The sequence below is a fragment of the Lipotes vexillifer genome, unplaced genomic scaffold (genome assembly GCF_000442215.2).
Source record: "Lipotes vexillifer unplaced genomic scaffold, Lipotes_vexillifer_v1.1 scaffold1094, whole genome shotgun sequence".
NCBI classification, from domain to species: domain Eukaryota; kingdom Metazoa; phylum Chordata; class Mammalia; order Artiodactyla; family Lipotidae; genus Lipotes; species Lipotes vexillifer.
In genome coordinates this window covers 297,868-304,546 of record NW_006792775.1, presented here as the reverse complement: position 1 = coordinate 304,546, position 6,679 = coordinate 297,868, and positions in this window count along the sequence as shown.

Here is a 6,679-nt window from a genome sequence, read left to right as displayed (position 1 = left end):
CCGGACGCGCAGGCTCAGCGGCCATGGCTCACGGGCCCAGCCGCTCCGCGGCATGTGGGATCCTCCCGGACCGGGGCTCGAACCCGCGTCCCCTGCATCGGCAGGCAGACTCTCAACCACTGCGCCACCAGGGAAGCCCAGTTTGTAGTTTTTGAAGAATTGGTGCATTTCATCTAAGTTGTCAAATTTGCGTGTGTGTAGTTGTCTGTGGTTTTTCCTTCTTATCCTTTTCATGTCTTCGAGGCTTGTAGTGATACCCTCTCTTTCCTGATATTGGTAAAATATGTCCTTTCTTTTATTCTTGTCTGTATTGCTAGAGATTTATCAATATTTTGGTATTTTCAAAGAACCAGCTTTTGGTTTTACTGATTTTTCTCTGCTGTTGTCAATTTTGTTGATATTTATGCTTATTTTATTATTTCTTTCCTTCTGCTTGCTTTGGGTTTATTTTTATTTTTTGGTCGTCATTGTAGTTTCTTAAGGTGGATGCTTAGTTAATTGATTTGAGACCAATCTTCTTTTGTTATGTAGGCTTTTAGTGCTATAAATTTCCCTGTAAACACTGTCTTATCTGCAGCCCATAAATTTTGACATTTTATTTAGTTCAAAATACATTCTAATTTCCCGAGACTTCCTCTTTGACCTATGAACTATTTAGAAGTGAACAGGTTAATTTCTAAGTGTTTGGAGAATTTCATGGTATCTTTCTGTTAGCAATTTCTAGCTTAATACAATTATGTCATACTACATATATGATTTCAATTCTTTTTTTTTTTTTTTTGCGGTACGCGGGCCTCTCACCACTGCGGCCTCTCCCGCTGCGGAGCACAGGCTCCAGATGCGCAGGCTCAGCGGCCATGGCTCACGGGCCCAGCCGCTCCGCGGCATGTGGGATCTTCCCGGACCGGGGCACGAACCCGTGTCCCCTGCATCGGCAGGCGGACTCTCAACCACGATTTAACATTTTTTTATATCATTGGTATTTATAACCTGTTATTGGTTATGCCCGTACATTTTGGAATCATTGTAAATTTGGGAAGTGCTCTGTCAAGTTTCTTCCATGTACGAGGAGCTCCCAGTTTCCTGTGAAGTGACAAGTCTTTGAAGATCTTCAAGGATCTGTGGACAAGGCGCTCTGAACCATCAAGGCCGTCAAGGCCCTCGTGGTGCCACGGCCTCACTCCTCCTCGTGATCAGATCTGGGAGGAAACCACATCTCTTCTCTTCATTCTCCCGTCTCCATTAATTGAATCACCTGACAATTCAAGAGCCTGTCCGTGACTTCTACTTGACGTGGTCTCTTCCTCTTAATGAACGGTGTGATCTCAACATTCTTCTATTGTATTTCGTGTCTCAATGTCTGAATAATTTCTGTTGATTTCAATGCTCATCTCCAGCACTTTTGTTTCATAATTCATTATTTAAAATTTCCCCCAGTTCTTTAACAAGTAAATTTAAGGTGGGGGACTTCTCTGGCTGGTCCAGTGGTTAAGACTCCGTGCTTCCAGTGCAGGGGGTGCGGGTTCGATCCCAGGTCGGGGAACTAATATCCCACATGCCACACAGCACAGCCAAAAGATAAATAAATAAATAAATTTAAGGTGGCAAAAGTCGATGTCCTTCATATTTGTGCAAATCAGGAAGATATAATTTTTTACTTATATTGAAATGTTGCAAAACATCTGTCCAAATGCTGTTAAGATGGCATATTCCTAACTCAGCTCTTCCACAGCCAGATGCCAGGTGATGCCCGCAGCTGCCTGTGCTCCCGGCCACAGGGGGCGCATAATAGGGAGATACTGGAGTGGGAAGAGGCTGATTGAGTTAAAATGCTTTGTTTTGACAACTCTTACAACACATGTTGAAAAAACCCACTGCTAGGGTCCCTCCTGATGCCTGGAGGGGCTCAGGTGAGTGAGGGGTGCCTGGCTCCACACTAAATTGGCACCCTCCCCCAGTCCCCGGCCCCTCGGCAGCTGACCCTGATCCCCCAAGGAGCTTTCCTTTACCTGGTTGACCATGAAGGTGGGGGTCTGTCCAGGGTCGGCTCTGGGTCTCCTCCCCACAGCTTTAAACACCCACCAGGTTGCCATGGCCTCCCTCCACCCAGGCATCTCAAAGCTGTTAATAAATCCCCATGTCTCATGGGCACCCCCAAATCCACATGACCAAAATAACTCCTCCCGCTGCAAGGTGGTCTTTCCTCAGCCCACCCCCACATAAGCTGCCCTACTGTGTGCTCAGCTACTGAGGCTGACGCCAGAGTGACCCTCCTCTCACGCCAACAGCCAGCCTGTCACCACGCTCGTCAACTGCCTTCAGAGCAGCGTGACTCCTGCCCTTCTCTTCCCACTGGACACCCTGGCCTGACCACCTCCACAATTACACCTGATGGGTCTCCTGCTCTCGGGACAGAACCTAAGCCCTGCCCCAGGGGCCATGAGGCCATCCACACAGCTTGCCGGAACTAAGGGGGCTCCCAGGTGCTGGGGGCTCTGAGGGGAGGGGGGACTGCGGGGGGTGGGGGGGTCCGGGGGAACAGGTGTGCGCCTCGAAGTCCGCGTCGGGGGGATGCAGGAGACGGAGTCTTGCTCCACTCGGCTACTCCTCCTTTCTGCCTCGGGCCGTGGGCCTGTGGTGGAGCTTCCATGGCCATCCTACAGCTGCCCCAGCCCTGAGCCACTACGGCAGCATGGATGGTGTCCACCTCTGACCTAGATGAGGATGCTAAACGCCCCTCTGGGTAAGCCTCTGTGCAGTGGGCATTCTGTGACATCAGCCGCAGTTCAGGGTCTGGCCGGTGTGAAGGCAGAACATGAGCCTCAGAGAGCAGCGCCCCCCATTCTGCCAACGCTGCCGCACCACTAATTCCCTTGTGCTCAGACAGCCAGTCAATTTAGCCAATTCCTCCTCTTCCCCCAGATGTGCTCCCTTGCCCCCCCCCATCATGCGAGGTCATCCTGGACACTTTCTGCACCTCCACCTCCGGCCCCTCCCACAGCGCCCCTTCCAGGGAGCCCCAGCCACCCCACACCTGGCTCCGCCTCCCTCCCCTCCTCCTTCCCACCCAATGCCAATTTGAGGGGCTGCCCTGATCCCCCACGTGGCCCCCTAACTGACCTTCATCACGGCCATGCTGCACCTGCAGCCCAGAGTGGTCTCTGTGCCACTGAATAAGTGGGCAAGTGGTATCTCACAGCATACCTCATTTCAGTTAAAAAAGTAAGTCAATGTAATATTTCTCACACATTGGTGTCATTAACAGCTCCAGTAAATCCTTGTGTCTCTTTTCTAGTCTTCTCCCCAAGAGGGCGGGGTATCTCAGCCTGCATACCTGGTGTCTATTCTGAGTTGCTAACTCTAAATCAGTAACTCCTACATGCAAAGATTATGGGGTCATATCTAGTCTCAGGAATATTTCTGTGCTTCCCAAGGGCTTGGAGTATAAACCCAAGTACAGGTTGCATTTCACACTCTTGAAAAGAGGGAGGTGGCCCCATTTCCTGGGATGGTGGAATAGAGGGTTCAGGTCAACCCTCTGCTGAGAAGTAAAGAGCTGGGAACAGAATCAAGACAAAACCCACACACCTCTTAGAACTCCTACCAAGACAGTGCGGAATTGTGGGGCTAAGACCCAGAAGAGGGCTCAGTCTGAGAGACGGGTCACCAGGAGTGTCTGCTGATTTGGAGACAGCAGCTGTGAGGCTGAGAAGCTGATCAAAACTTGCTACAGAGCCCAGGGGCTGTGGTAAGAAGGGTGGCCAGTGAACCCTTCAGGTTCGGGTTGGACCCTGGAAGAGCTACACACTAGAGCCAGAGTGAGCAGGAAAGAAATATGCCCCCGTAAGAAGCAAAGCTCAGCTTCAAGCGATCCCAACCCCTGTCAGGATGAAGGTGACCTGACGATTGCCTGTGCTCCTAGCCTGGCAGTCTGCTCCAACAGAAGATAATATCATCAGTGTGTCATCCAATCATCAAGTTCTTTATGATTTCTTAAATATAAAATGTGCAACACTCAGTCAAAAGTAACCAGGCGTTACCAGGAAATAAGATGTGATGAAGAACAGGCAATAGAAACAGACCCAACAGAGGTGCAGATAATGGAGCTAATAGACAAGGACTTTAAAAGATATACACTTGGACTTCCCTGGTGGCGCAGTGGTTAAGAATCCTCCCGACAATGCAAGGGACAAGGGTTCGAGCCCAGGTCCAGAATGATTCCACATGCCGCAGAGCAACTAAGCCCATGCGCCAAAAAGACTGAGCCTGCGAGCCACAACTACTGAGGCTGCATGCCACAACTACTGAAGCTTGTGTGCCTAGAGCCTGTGCTCCACAACGAGAGGCCACCTCAATGAAGAGTAGCCCTCGCTCGCCGCAACTAGAGAAAAGCCCGCACACAGCAACAAAGACTCAACGCAGCCAAAAATGAATAAATAAATAAATAAATTTATTATTTAAAAAAAAATAAGAAATACGCTTAATGTACTCAAGGAGCGAAAGGCAAGATTAACAGATGTGGGGATTAACAAAAACAAACAAATGAAAATTCTAAAAGAAATAAATAGAATAACTAAATTTAAGGACTTAATGGATAGTTTTGACAGCAGATCTAAAGATAAAGAGAGTATCGGTGAACCAGAAGGCAGGTCAAAAGAAATTATGTAGACCGAAACAGAGTCAAAGGATTTAAAATCTAATAAAAAGCATAAGAGACATGTGAGTACAGTGGAAAGATCAAGCATATTTATTTATTTATTTAAATAAATAAATTGGGTTGGGTCCTCGTTGCTGCGTGCGGGCTTTCTGTAGTTGCAGCGAGCGGGGGGCTACTCTTCATTGCAGTGCGTGGGCTTCTCATCGTGGTGGTTTCTCTTGTTGTGGAGCATGGGCTCTAGGCGCGTGGGCTTCAGTAGTTGTGACATATGGGCTCAGCAGTTGTGGCTCGTGGGCTCTAGAGCACAGGCTCAGTAGTGTGGCGCACGTCAGTAGTTGTGGCATATGGGCTCAGCAGTTGTGGCTCGTGGGCTCTAGAGCACAGGCTCAGTAGTTGTGGCGCACGGGCTTAGTTGCTCCGTGGCATGTGGGATCTGCCTGGACCAGGGCTTGAACCCGTGTCCCCTGCATTGGCAGGTGGATTCTTAACCACTGAGCCACCAGGGAAGCCCTCAAGCATATTTTTAATTGATTCTAGATGAAGAGCAGAGAGTGAGGCATCCAAAATATCTGAAGAAATAAGAGCTGAGACTTTCCCGAAACTGATGAAAGATATCAAGCTAGATTCTAGAAGCACAGTGAGCAACAAAAAGGATAAATACAGGGAAAAACACATCCAGGCACAGTATAGTAAACCTGCTGACTGAGAATAAAGAGGAAAGCTTTAAAGTACCCAGGAAGACATGTCATCTTCAAAGGAGTGACAATGAGTGACAGAAAGTATGGAAACCAGAAGACAATGGAATAACATCCTCAGAATGCCAACAGAAATAAATGCCAACCTACACATCTATACCCAGTGAAAATGTCCCTGAAAAATAAAGAATGCACAGAAAAATTTTCAGAGAAACAAAACCTGGCAGAATCCACTTTCCTGGTTTCACCAGGAAACCCATACCAAATGAAATACTAGAAGGTGTTCTCCATGGAGAAAAAAAAAAAAAGTGACCTCAGATAGAAGTTTGAAAATGCTAGGATTGAAGAGGGGCTGAGTTTGATCCCTGGCTGGAGCACTAAGATCCCGCAGCCATGCAGGAAAGAGAGAAAGGAAGGAAGGAAGGAAGAAAAGGACTCAACCAGGTGAATCAGGTAAGTTCAAAAATAACAAGAATGACATAACTTCCAGTGAATCCCAAAGGGCCCCCCACTGTGGCCAGCCCATGTATGGTGGTAACCTGCACCCTCAACTTTGTGAGGTGTCTCAAAATTGACAAATACGGGTGAGAAAATGAGGAGAAAGGCACTTCCAGACCTTCCTTCCCCTCCTCAGGTGCTTTACTCAGCTTTCAATTTTATGTCCTTTGGCTGGGCACGTTTCATTTAGTCTGTGGACACCTGGCCACACCCCTCACCAGCTCCAGTCCCCGCAGATAACCCTCTCTGGCCTGGTGCAGATAATGGAGCTATTAGACAAGGACTTTAAAAGAAATACACTTGGACTTCCCTGGTGGCACAGTCCTTCCCCTCCCGAGTTTCCCTCCATTAGGGATTTCTGTCTGTTCTACTCACTGTTGAATCCTCAGCACCTACAACACAGCCAGGCACACAGGAGTTAATAAATATTTACGAAGGAATGCATTTAGGTGAGGCACGAATTGTTAACATTAACTGACAATATTAGATGAATGAAACGTCACCTATAGATTACAAACGTTGCCTTAATTAACAAAGTTGCCACTTTCTTCTGAAACCAACTGTCTGTGTCTGTGTCTGACTCTCCAGCTCTAGTTGTCGGTGCTCGCAGAATCCCGACACTCAGACTTTGCTCCAAGTCAGAGAACCGACCCGCTGCCCGCCACGTTAATGTCACGGCCCGGGCCCTGCGAGGTCTCATCCTCACCGGGTCCGACTTTCTAGGCCCACCTGCGGCACTAGCGGGTCCGCCCATCAGTTCCAGTCGGGCTGGAGGCGGTGAGGGCACCTTGGGGACCACCGCTGGCCCCGCCCCACCCGCAGGCCCCGC